Raw genomic sequence first — 13,263 nt, forward strand, 5'->3', positions numbered from 1 at the left:
ATCCATCCAATAGCTGACTGTGAGCATCCACTTATGTGTTTGCTAGGTCCCAGCATAGTCTCACAAGAGACAGCTATATCAGGGTCCTTTCTAGCTTATTCTTTTCAATAAATCTAATTATCACAGGGAGGTAGGAGGTGCATGCAGGGAAAGTATTTTAATAGCTAACTAAACTGGCACAGTAACCAATACCTTCTGACCACCTATGCTTCTTCCCATTGAAAAAGGAAGCTCCCAGCCTGAATCAGAGATGCTTCCCCTTACTAGGAACAGTGGTGAATGCAGGCCCCTGGCCACCTAGAATGCAGGAAATAAGAGCCAGATGTGTGATCACCCTGAACAAGTCTCTAATTCCAACTCTTACATGGCTCAGCAAATATCGTGGAAGATGAAGCAGGAAGTATACAGGGGCAGGAAGACAGAGTGGGGGCAACAAAAGGCCATTCCTTAAACTCAGTACAACTGCAGTAACCATTAATTCATACAAAACTTAGTCACCTGCCCTAAGTCCATAGGGACCAGCCCCATCAAAAATCAGTCAATCGGTGGGGGGGGAGTTCATGGGGCCCTGCTCTTTTCCTCCGAACTATTGACTATTGATCTTCAAGGAAGGGAAATAACTCTCCTCACTCGTATGCTCTCTGTTTTGTACCCCAAACTCAGCATCACGCAGATGCCTTTTGTTTATCTTGGTGGATCACAAAACAAAATGAATAGTCATGAATAGAAGAGAGAGATTTATAGGTATGGTAGGGAAATAAAAAGGGCATTGTAAGCAAGTGTACATAGGTAAATCTGTAAAATGATAATAATTATTAAACTTCAGAAAATACTTTCTTCCTACTATTTACTTTTATTATAGAATATATTATATATTTAAATTTTGTACATGTTAATTATATTATATGCATATATTATTGAATAATACATATGGGTATCTTGCCTACATGTAGGTCTGTTGCATCATTTGCATGTATTGCCTACACAGTGGGACAGAAGAAAACACTGGATTCCATGGAAGCAGAGTTACATATGATTCTTAGCTACCATGTGAGAGTACTGGGAGTTGAACTTGGGTCCTCTGGAAGAGCAGCCAGTGCTCTTAACCTCTGATCCATCTCAACAGCCCCAAGAAAATATTTCTCTAAATCTATATCACATCTTCTAGGCACCAAGTTAAAAGGATTCTTCTTTGCTTTTACCAAGCATTACCAAGTACAGAGTAATAATAGTTACATTCTACACCAAGATAAAGGTAGGAAACTGAGTGAGGATTACATCTACCCCTAGATAAAGGTAGGAAACTGAGTGAGGATTACATCTACCCCTAGATAAAGGTAGGNAGATAAAGGTAGGAAACTGAGTGAGGATTACATCTACCCCTAGATAAAGGTAGGAAACTGAGTGAGGATTACATCTACCCCTAGATAAAGGTAGGGAACTGAGTGAGGATTACATTCTACACCAAGATAAAGGTAGGAAACTGAGTGAGCAAAAGGAACAGTGTCCCTTTTGTTCAAATAAAAGCCATCTACTTGCCAATGTGGCAAAGCATAGGAAAGAATGAAATCAACTCCAAATTGCCTCAAAAACTGTAAGAAAAAAATATTAACTCCAACAAAAATCCTTTCATACCTTTCTATCTCTGCTATTAATTAAAACTACTCTCTACAAATAACAAATTCCTTAAGAATAGTTACAACAGGAAAGGTTAAGCATATGAAAGTTTCATTTTTCAAACTCAGAGTTACCTAGAAGTAATGAAATCTATCTTAGACCTCACTTCTGAAATGGATAAAATATTGCCCATAATAATCAAAAAAGCCGTGCTGTATTATAGCTTACTAAAATAAATTTCAACAGAAGTTAACAACGGCTTTAAACAGATGTAAGTTACTTCTACCATACCCTCTGTTTATGAATATGGCCAAAAAAAATGTTAGAGAAGGTTTTAAACAGCACAGATCACACAAGTCCATCTGCTTATGTCATCTGCTACTCTCTGTGTGACACGGTAATGCTTATAAAAGGAAAACCAAATTCACATAGCATTTAGCCAAGTGCTTCTATAATTGAATTCTTAGATTTTTTTTCTTTTTTCCTTTTAACTTACTAATTAAAATTGATATTTTAGTATGATTTCCTTTGTTTAAAAATAATGTTTTTTTTATTCACTAACCCAATTGGATATGTTCAAGTTCACTTAATTTTTTAAATTTATTTTCCAACCACATTATATGTAAACATACAGTTCTTGCTTGCGTCCTCTATTTTTAGTGATTTTTCAAGAAGAAAGTTAATACTCAATGGTAGACACATGATCATCAACTTAGAGTATCACTTCTCTAGATGCTTATCTACTTCTTTGCCCACTGACTGTGACTTTATCATACGTGTCCTCTACCCAAGCTTCATTGTAAGGAGCTCATCATGACCACGAGGGCAGTGTGCCTTTGAGCTGTGCTCCCTTTTCCTACTTTTGTTGTCTAGTCTCTTCTTCCTGCTCCTCTTCCTTCCGTCTTCCTTCTACCCATTGTCTCACCTCTTAGATTCATCCACTCACCAAAAACCCAGAGTAAAGTCAATGTTGGCTCAGTCGCTGTGCTAGATACTTGTGTAGATCAGTGAATGAGATCAGCAAATGAGATACTCATAGTTCCTTCCCTCTTCTCACAGCTTTCAGAACATCAGGAAGTTAGGTGCTGTGGGAAGTTGAATAAGCACACCTCTTTTCACTTCCATAGCCTCATATATTTGAATGTTTAATCCCTAGTCCAGTCCAAGGAACTGCTTTGGAAGGACTAAGAGGTATGGCCTTGTTGGAGGAGGTTTGTTTCTAGGGATGGGCTTGGAGATTACAGAAGCCCTCACCAGGCCAGTCTTTTCTTTCTGTTGCATATTTGTGGATCATGGTGTAAGTTCTTAGCTACTGCTCCAGCACCAAGCTTACCTGTCATCATCATGCTTCTGATCATGATGATCATGAAGAACTAACACTCTGAAATTTTAAACAACCCCCCAATTAAATGTTCTTTTCTTCAAGTTGTCTTGGTCATGGTGTCTCTTCACAGTAATAGAATAGTAACTAAGACAAGCATCAAACATGTAATTATAGTAAGGATAGAACACACAAAAATCAGAGTGTGGTGATTGGGCAGACATTGGTTTCAAGACCAGTTGTCAAAACTAACCTGAAATATGTAGAAAAGGAATAAACAAATAAACCAGGTGGTGTTGGTTGGAGTGGAGAGAGGAACAGAATGACAGCATGTCAAATAATGTAATCTGCTTGAAATCCCAAGGCACAAAGGAGAAAAGAGGGGAAGAGCAAAGAGGGAAGGGGAAGAAAGGTGAGGGCTAAAGAGCAAAAAAGGAAGTGGGAAGCAGAGAAAAGGGGAAAAGGGGAATGAAAGGAAATGAAGAAGAGGAGGACACAATGAATGAGAATGAGCCATAAGATCAAAGAAGTTTCAGTGCAGAGCAGAAAAGGCCACCACAAGGTCCCAGTGTGGGGCATTGATGGTGTCCACACAAAAGAACAGGGGGCATGGCCTCAGGAAAGAAAGGGGCACCCCTGTGAGTCTGAGGGGCAGTTAAGAAGAAAGGAAGATTAGGTGGTTTCAGTAGGGAGAGTAGAAAAAGCATCCCTCTAAGAGCTTCTTGTTTTTAATGAGCTAGATCATTTGCTGGGAGTAAGAGTGAAGGTGTGGAGATGTGTAATAACTGTGGAGCAGAGGCACACAAGCCAACTGGGACATATGTTAAGATTATTATATATTAAGATGCAGTGTCAAAAGCCCAGGTGAGATGATGGCTACAAATTACTAATGGTACCAATTTTCTTGGTTATGTAATCTCACCCAGCAAGTCTTATGAGGACAAATATGGCACATAGAAAGTTAGAAGTTAGACTCATTTAGAAATGATGACTTGCCAGAATGGGAAAGGGTAGGCAGGGAAATTGTCAGAAAAGTTGCTGAAATGATGAGTAAGGAGATTTACCACTGAAGTGGGATAGAAAACTAGAAGGAAATGGTAATCAACTGACTAAAAAAAGATCGTAATCAAACATGCATATAATCTCTGTTCTCTTGAAGGTCACATCAAGTGAACGAAGCCAAATAAATCAGATAATGATCAATACCATGAAGAGAATTCACAAAAATGATATGCTCACATAGAGAAACAGTGGCTACTTTATTTTAAGTCAATCGGGTCTCTAAAAGGAAATTATTTCAATTATTCCAACTGAAATGTGAATGACAAGAAACATTTAGCTTGGAAGCATGAAGAGCGAGATCAGTTCAGAGAGATAATAGAACAGGAGCCATGCACTCAGATGGGAATGAGTTCGGGTTGGAGAGAATGAAGTGTTCGCCGCACTGTGAAATGTGAACAAGAAATAGAGGGCCGCAATCTAAGCAATGAAGGCCTTGCTGTGAACAGGCAAATCGTTTGCTGCTTTTTTCTTCAGATCAGAAGATTAGAGCAGAGGAGTCATCTTCTTTATGCTTCACAAGTTCACTGCTTGTAAAGGCTGCTGCTATGTGTAGACCGTGAATTGCAATCAGAGCTAGCAGATGGCTGTCAGTCACACGTATGATCCAGGAGATAGATGAAGGTAGATAGTCTAATGGCTGAGAAAAAAAGAGAGGAGTGTTAGAGTGGGTTTAATGGCTAGCAGAAAGGGGTGTAAGGGGGAGTAAAGAGCTCATATGTGGGACAGACGCACCTGCTCAAGCAGCATCATGAGCTGAGGAAGCAAGACAACCCAAGCAACAGATTTGCGGGTGAAAACAATGCATTTTGTTTTGCAGTATTAGATTCACCTTGTTTCCAAGGTCTCTGGCTGGGTGACAGTTATAAGGAGGAATGAACTTGGATCCTTGTCAGAAAGACAGATAAAAATTTGGAAATAATACTATTAGATGTGCCAAGAGAGGTTAACTCAGAGTTTGAAGAGGGAGTACCTGAAGTGAACTGAGTCCTGTGGGTATGAGAAGGTCAGTGGCTGACAAATCTTGTGAATGCATTTAAGAGGCTGCAAAGCCCAGTTGGTACTATAAGTTGGAAACCTGGAATAGGTAGATCGTAGCCTAGAGTGCACTGGAGAACTCTGGAAATATCTAAACAAGTCGCGACTTCCAATGCTGTCTTTATGATCAGTGTGATAAAAAGACCTAGTCAAACAAATTGATTATTTACAAGTCATGCAATTAGATTTGTATGTTAAATTTCTGATGTTTTTGAAGGGTTATTACTGAAAAACAGAACCTGTGATGTGGTGGCAAAACAAGAATCAACTTTCCAGTCTTGCACAGTTTCTATAAGACAGAATATAGACCTGTGGCCCAATCTCTGTTGCATGCACATATACCGTCCTTCGATTCACCAGAAAATTATGAAGACATATGATCTCAAACCCCCTAAGGCTGCTAATTCTCCTGATTCTCTCCATATTCTAGGAACCCTGGACAGAAGCATCAGCTGTTGCTACATTTCTCAAATCCTTGAAGATCCTCATATGCCACATTTTCACAAGGGACAAAGAAAATAAAAAAAAACAATTAAATCTCTTTATTGTTGGTATTTCCATCATCTTTTATAGTCTAATTTCAATAAACTTTTAAAGCATATCTTTAGTTCCTCTGTGTTGCATTTAGTTAGCATACCTACTGTGTTCTAAGCGTGTTATGAATTCTATTTCTTAATTAGCCTCTTATTTTTCTGGATGTCATTTTTTGACTTCTTCAAATACCTTGCTCTCTGCACCTATGTTTGTACTTCCTGATGAAGTTCTTTATTACTTCCCTGCATACATTTGATTCTATTTCCCTGTGCTTTACTTTGGGTCTTCCAAGAATATGTTGTTAAAAAAAGACAAAACATGAAAACATTTTTATTAGAGGAAATACCTGTAAAGGAAAAAGGAAGCTAGCTGGATAATTGTCTAAATACCATGTAAATTTGATGCCAAAGGAAAAGTGGAAATGTCGTAAACTCTGTTGTAGTCAGAGGAAGCATCACAAGCCTGTAGTTCTCTAAGCCACCAGGGAGTCATGTCTCCAGAATAGACCTGTTGTAGTATCTCAGTTGTGTTCACCAGCAGAGAAGAGTCTCCAAGAAGAGTAGGGTTTATACGTATGAGAATGGTAGACCACAGAAGAGACAAGAACTTTTTGGGCTAATGCACTCTTCAGAGCTGGAGAACGAAGAGAACCAGTCTTGTGACTGTCATCAAGAAATGCCAGTAGTAACCTCTTCAAAGACATAAGTACATTTAATGCATACTTTCTTCCATAACTTCTAGAAAAGTGCAGTGTTCAAATACATACATGCATGCATATGAATACAGACTTATGTATGTAGGTAAATAAAACATTAGAAAATACATTAATTTTAGGTTCATCTTAATTATATGCTGTTTCATAGAAAATGGAAAAGTACTGCAGGAAAGGATGTATTTCTCTATACTAAAATTTATTGTATTAATTTAATATTATTTCATTAATCTCCTTATTTCTTGGTATCTCAGAAATATATAAACACAAAAAGTAGCGATATCACTGTTTAGTGCAGGGACTGAGTGGCTGACACAGATCCTTAGATCATTCCCCACTCCTGATACCCAAGATAACATCTATACTCCTAAGGATCAACAGACACCAAGAGGATGCTAGAACTTGATATGATGCAGTAAAGTTCACCAATTCTCTGAACCCATATAATGCAACAAGTGTTCCTTACTGTTTCATTGTGTGAATCCCTTCTTTCCCCCTTCATCTATATGTAGAGGTTATAACAATATCACTTAGATTCTTCCTGCATACTCCTCACACTTTCATTAAACTAATTATCTTGAAATATAATTAGCTAATTACAGAGAGAGGTAGATAATGATTGTGAATGGAATGTAAGATAAGCATTAATGAAGAGCAACAGGATCCAAATATCGCAGTCAGGGAGAAGACATTCCGACTTGGCAGAGAGACAAGGAATATTCAATAACCTTTTCATCAGATGCACTGGAATCAGAGCTAACAATGCTACCCTGTGTTATTGCAACTGGGTAGGGATCCAAGTCTTCCCTTGAAAATCCAACAAAATGCCCTTACATTTCAGTGGTTCAAATAATGTTCTGAAGTATCTTGATGCAAACTGATTGCAATTTGTCAACTGGAGATTTTAGTCCTTCTGTTTCCTATGCTTTTTAGAGAGCGTTATGTGGGAAGGATTTGTTTTCATTTGTAACTATTGTCAGAGCAACAGAATGTATTATAATTAAGTTACACATGCTTTTGAAGGGCCACTATTCTAAAATTTAAATTGTTCACAATATGGTAAGGGCATATTTGTTGGAAGTGAAAGAAAAAGAACAGGTTGAAAATAGATTTTTTAATTAACTGGCCCAGAATCAGAGCACTTTTCAAATAAAAATACAATAGAGCATCTAATCAGATAGGTTATTTACCCAGAATAATTGAATCTATGCTCTTGGAAAGTCCTTTAGAATGTGCATTGGCTGCAATGTCTTTTGTTATCTAAGTGTGTTAACTGGCTGGAGCCCAGAACTAAGGTAACATGTAGTGTAGATAAAACTTCTGTAGGAGCCACCTGCCTCATCTGGAGAACGACACTAATATCAGAGTCAGTGTTGACACCCTGCCTCTGCTAATTGGTGCATTGGTAACATGAGTATGCTGCTCCCAAGCCCCCTTACTCAATGTCTTTATTGTATTGGATCAGAGTAGTGTACCTGCCGAGGATACCCCCCCCCATTAGAAAGTCAATGCTTTTGAAGATACAGAGTGAAGCTAATTCACCTTTTCTTCCCTGGCTAATTCCTAACTGACCTTCGCCATACATCAGCTGATGTGAAATATAAACAATGCAGAAGACTAAGATGAGTTCAGCTCCATGCATAATTTACTCATGATCTATGTGGCATGGTGGCTACAAATGAAAGGGAAACCAAAGGAATCACTTGGGAACGTGTGGTCAACTAGAATAGATATTCTGAGAAGGTTTTAAATGCTGGGGGAAAAAAAAAAAACGACAAAAACCCAGGAAGCATTAATAACCGAATAGGGAGGTTTGTCCTTTGCCCAGTCTGTGATAAACACTGACAAAAAGCAACTCTGAAGGAAGGGGTTTATTTCCTCTTACAAGCTACAGCCAGCCATCTAAGACTTCCAAGGCAGAAACTCAAGGCAGAAGCTTGAAGCAAAACTTACAGACAAATGCTGCTTATGGGCTTGGTCTTCGGCTTACTCAGCTACAGTTCTTATACAGCACAAGGCCACCTGCCCAGAGATGGTACTACCCTTATATAGCAATAACATGCAATTTTTATCACTACCGCTCTGTAGCACAGTTTGAGGTGAGGGATGGCGATGCCTTCAGAACTTCTTTTATTGTAGAGCATCGTTTTCTCTATCCCATAACTTTAATTTTTCAAAGCCTGCTTTTAGTGATGGTTTTTTAAGTGCTTTAACCTCCCTTTTAGCTCCCCACCCACCAGAGGTATTGGAAAGAAAAATATAAGGAGGAAGTGGTCCTGTTTAGAAAAAAATTTTGGAGAAAAATCCCATCTGCATTGTCAGGAAATCAGCAGTTCAGTTCGCAGGTCATCAGTAGCAGCTTAGCCCACTTGCAAACATGTCCCAGGTATACCAGCAGTCCAGTTCAGCAATGTCAGGATAGCAGCAGTGGTAGCATAGCCTAACAGGAGTACCCAGGCCTCAGCTGAATTTGCATAGATCAGCAGGAGGGTTAGGATCACCAGGAGAAGTTCTTGGCTGGGTCTCTCTCAACAAAGTGAAGATCAGCAAAGACTGGAGACCAAGAAGCATTGCACAACTATAAGACTCTATAAGCAAGTCTCTCTCACGGTCCATTGAGTCCTAGTTATACTCCCTCCAAATATCACATGTCTTCCACAAGTCTTGCCTTACCATGTCTCTCCTCAGCATGTGAGTCTGACATAGCAAAACTCCACGTGAGATGATCAGATGACATTATTCTGCCCAATCAGTTGGAGCCTGAGGAATCAACAAGAAGCCACAGTGTACCACCAGAAGTTTTCAGGGACATTTCTCTCTATACAGTCTCAACAAATGGAGCTCAACTATGCAATGTAAGGCAGACCAGTACATACATGTTGTTAGTGAAGAATCTTGTACCACAAGTCCTTTCATGTGCTTGCTTTAGCAAAATTCTTTCACTTTTGTCCCCTTCAGGAAAACACTCCTTCACATGTTTGCCCCAGCAAAAGAACATCTGACTCAACTGACCTTCCAATGAACCTTTGATTTTTCACTTCACTATCTTGGGTTTTTCTTTTTCCATGTTTTTTTCAATGTCTGTAAAAAAAAAAAAAAAAAAAAAAAAAAAAAAAGTCTTGCAATCTTGATGGCGACCGCATTAAATCTGTAAATTGCTTTTGTTAAGAAGTAGAAGTCCATTTTTATTATGTTAATCCTACTGATCCATGAACATGGGAGATCTTTCCACCTTCTGATAACTTCTTCAGGCTTTCTTCAGGGACTTGAGGCTTTTGTCATACAGATCTTTCACTTCCTTTGTTAGAGTCACACCAAGATATTTTACATTATTTGTGGCCACTATGAAGAGTGTTGTTTGCCTAATTTCTTTTTTTTCAGCCTGTTTATCATTTGTATAAAGGAAGGCTGCTGATTTCCTTGAGTTAATTTTATATCCTCATTTTTTTAAGTTGTTTATCAGCTGTAGGACTTCTCTGGTAGAATTTTGGGGACCACTTATCTATACTATCATATCATCTATGAATAGTAATAATTTGATTTCTTCCTTCCCAATTTATATCCCTTTGAATTCATTTGGTAGTCTTATTGCTCTGTCTTGGACTTCAAGTAGTACATACTTCAAGCGATAGGGAGGGAGGTGACAGTGAAATGCAAATCAAAACAACTTTGAGATTCCTTCTTATAACCATCAGAATGGCTATGGCCAATACCATAACTGATAGCTCATGATAGCTAGCTTGTGGAGCCAGAGGAACACTACTGCATTGTTAATGGGAGTGCATACTTGTATAACAACTCTGGAAATTAATTTGGCAGTTTCTCAGAAAATTGGGAATAGTTCTACCCCAAGACCAACCTATACCATGCCTGGACATGTACCTAAAGGATGCCCTACCATACCACAAGGACACTCACTTCCTCAGCTGTCTTCAGAGCAGCTTTTGCATGATAGCCAGAAACAGGGAACAACCTAGGTAGATATCCTTTAACTGAAGAATGGATACAGAAAATGTGGTACATTTACACAATGGAGTTACCCAGCTATTTAAATATATTACCCAGCTATTAAAAACAATGACATCATGAGTTTTGCCAGCAAATGGGTAAAAATAGAAAAGATAACCCTGAGTGAGTTAACCCAGACCCAGAAAGAAAAATATGGTGTGTACTCTTTTATATGAGGATATTATCCATAAAGGATGACCATGCTACAACTCACAGACTCACAGAAGAAGGCTCAATGGGGAGGGAAGACATTAATCTCACAAAGAAAGGGAAACAGAAAAGACATTACTAATGCATGGGAAGAGGAGACTGGACAGGGATGTAGGGTTGGAGATGCGAACAGGATGGATAAGTTGCTGGAAGGATGCAAGAAGACAGTACTAGGAGAGAAAACTGTGGAGGGGGCATCTCTGTTGAAGGTGTTTATCAGAGAACGAATGAAATAGTGTCCTTTTGTTTCTCTTTTGTGGAATACTTCAAAGAACATTGGCATTATCTCTTCTCTGAAAGTCTGGTAGAATTCTGCACTGAAAACCTCTGGCCCTGAGCTTTGCCTCGCCTTGCCTTGCCTTGCCTTGCCTTGCTTTTGCTTTTGCTTTTTTTGCTTTTGCTTTTGCTTTTGCTTTTGCTTTTGCTTTGCTTTGCTTTGCTTTGCTTTGCTTTGCTTTGCTTTGCTTTTGCTTTTGCTTTTGCTTTTGCTTTTGCTTTTGCTTTTGCTTTTGCTTTTGCTTTTGCTTTTGCTTTGCTTTGCTTTGCTTTGCTTTGCTTTGCTTTGCTTTGCTTTGCTTTGCTTTGCTTTGCTTTGCTTTGCTTGTTTTGGTTTGCAAACTTAATGACTGCTCCTATATCCTTCAGAGTTATGAGACTGTTTAGATAGTTTACCTAATCTTGATTTAACCTTGGTAAGTGGCATCTTTCTAGAAAATCATCCATGTTGTATAGATTTTCCAGTTTTGTGGAATAGAAGCTTTTGAAGTAAGATCTAGTAATATATTTTCTTTCCTAATTCTGTTTTTGGATTTCCTCAGCTTCTGTTGTTATGTGTCCCTTTTCACTTCTGATTTTGTGCATTTGGCCTTCTCTGTGCCTTTTAGTTAATGCTGCTAGAGGTGAATCTATTTTGCTGATTTTCTCTTGGTTTTGTTGATTCTTTGTATTCGTCTCTTTGTTTGAAACTGATTGATTTCATCCCTGAGCTCTACTATTTCCTGCTGTCTTCTCCTCTTGGGTGTGTTTGCTTCTTGTTTTAGAGCTTTCACATTTGCCACATCTATCCTATTTCTTTATGAAGGCACTTAGTTCTGTGAATTTTCCTCTTAACACTGTGTCCCATAAGTTTGGGTATGCTGTGCCTTCATTTTCATTAAATTCTAAAAAGTCGTTATTTTCTCTCTTTATGCCTTTGCTGACCAACTAACTGATCATTGAGTAGAGAGTTGTTCAGCTTCCATGAGAATATGGGCTTTCGTTGTTTCTGGTTTTGTTGAAGTTCAGCAAGGAGTTATTTCAATTTTCTTGTATCTGTTGAGGCTTACTTTGTGCTTAATTATATGGTCATTTTTGGAGAGGATTCCATGAGGTACTGACTATAACTGACCACTTGTACTTACTCCATCACCGTTGGTCCAGGACAGGGACTTCCTACCTCCAATTCCATCCAAGGTCCTTGCTGGATATTATAGACTCCTGAATTTCTCAGGTCCTATCTATTCTCCAGCAAACCCTCATGGCAGCTTATTTTTTTTTCTTTTTCTTTTTCCCTCACTCACTCTAGCCCTACTCATTTTCCTGAAACACAGCAGCCAAGCTTCTGACTCATAATGTTATGTTACTTCCCTCTGAAGGAAATGTGTGGTTTCAGACAGACACATATCTCCTCTTCAATCAGGTCACACTTCTACTTCAAGTCTTTAAATCCTATTTGGAACCTTATTTATATTGACCTTCTGCATTTTTTATATTTATATATACAATTTTTTAAAATAGGTAAAATTCCACAAATCTGTATGTCATTCTTGTGCAGGGGCTGTGGTAATCGTCTTAGTATCATCTCAAGTTTAGTGTGAAAGCCACCATATACATAAAGGTAAGCACATAGGAACCTCGGCTGCACATTCAAGCAGTAGATAAAAATCTGTAGGCAAACAATGAAAACGAAAAACAGTAACTGAAAATGTATAAAAGGAGTGATTCAAAATGTCATGAAAGTGGAAAAGGAGGGCAGGCAGATGATTGGCTGGCTAATTGAGTTTGCCACATTGGCAGACAGAAAGCAACCTAATTGCTAAGTTCTTGGAGACCTTAAAAGAAAATTTCAGGTGCTGGGGTCAAATCCCTGGAAGCACAAGACAAAAGGCTAAAAGAGGATGTTTAAAAAATTAAAAGGTAAATTAAGGAGGAGATGACACGAGCAGCTTTGTCTCTTCTCTACTGAGACTGATATTAAATTTTACTAATGAAGATTAAGAACAAATTTGCAGTCTTGCTCCTATTTGAAGCCAGGTGAACAGTAAATTATTAAATGAAACATCACAAGTTACAGTAGCAGTCTTGCTGGGAAACCCTGAGGACTGCACATTCATTTTTTAATGTTTTCTAACAACTTAAATGCACAATTATCCAAGAAAACTTGGCTGATGCACTTTTTAAGTATGGGCAAGAATGTCTTGGACACTCAGTTTCTCCATTGACTCCTCTATCTTACAGGCATGTGAAAATTAGACACCTACCCAAATCTAGTGAAATAAAACTTTCATCACAAGTGTACCTAATTCCCGGAAATCTTTTTTTTGCAAGCAAGAGTTCTTTGTTGCCAGCATGTTTTATGAAAATTGTAATCAGATCCCAGTCTGATTCCTTATAACATGGTGCCATCTAGAGATTAAAGCTGATGTTGCTGCAAGCTACATTATCCTGAACCAGTTTCTAGACTGCAACATTGCATTTTACTGGGGATATATTTAATAGGGTGTTT

At 38.5% G+C, this 13,263-nt stretch overlaps 1 non-coding gene across 1 annotated transcript; it reads right to left on the reverse strand.

Moving 5' to 3' along the window:
* Nucleotides 1-12,267: 12,267 nt before the first annotated feature.
* On the reverse strand, nt 12,268-12,371 carry LOC115029260. The gene has a single exon (XR_003834839.1). It is a non-coding gene; the product is annotated as a U6 spliceosomal RNA (small nuclear RNA).
* Between the last annotated feature and the right edge of the window lie 892 nt (nt 12,372-13,263).

This window comes from Mus caroli, chromosome 14 (assembly GCF_900094665.2).
Source record: "Mus caroli chromosome 14, CAROLI_EIJ_v1.1, whole genome shotgun sequence".
NCBI lineage: Eukaryota > Metazoa > Chordata > Mammalia > Rodentia > Muridae > Mus > Mus caroli.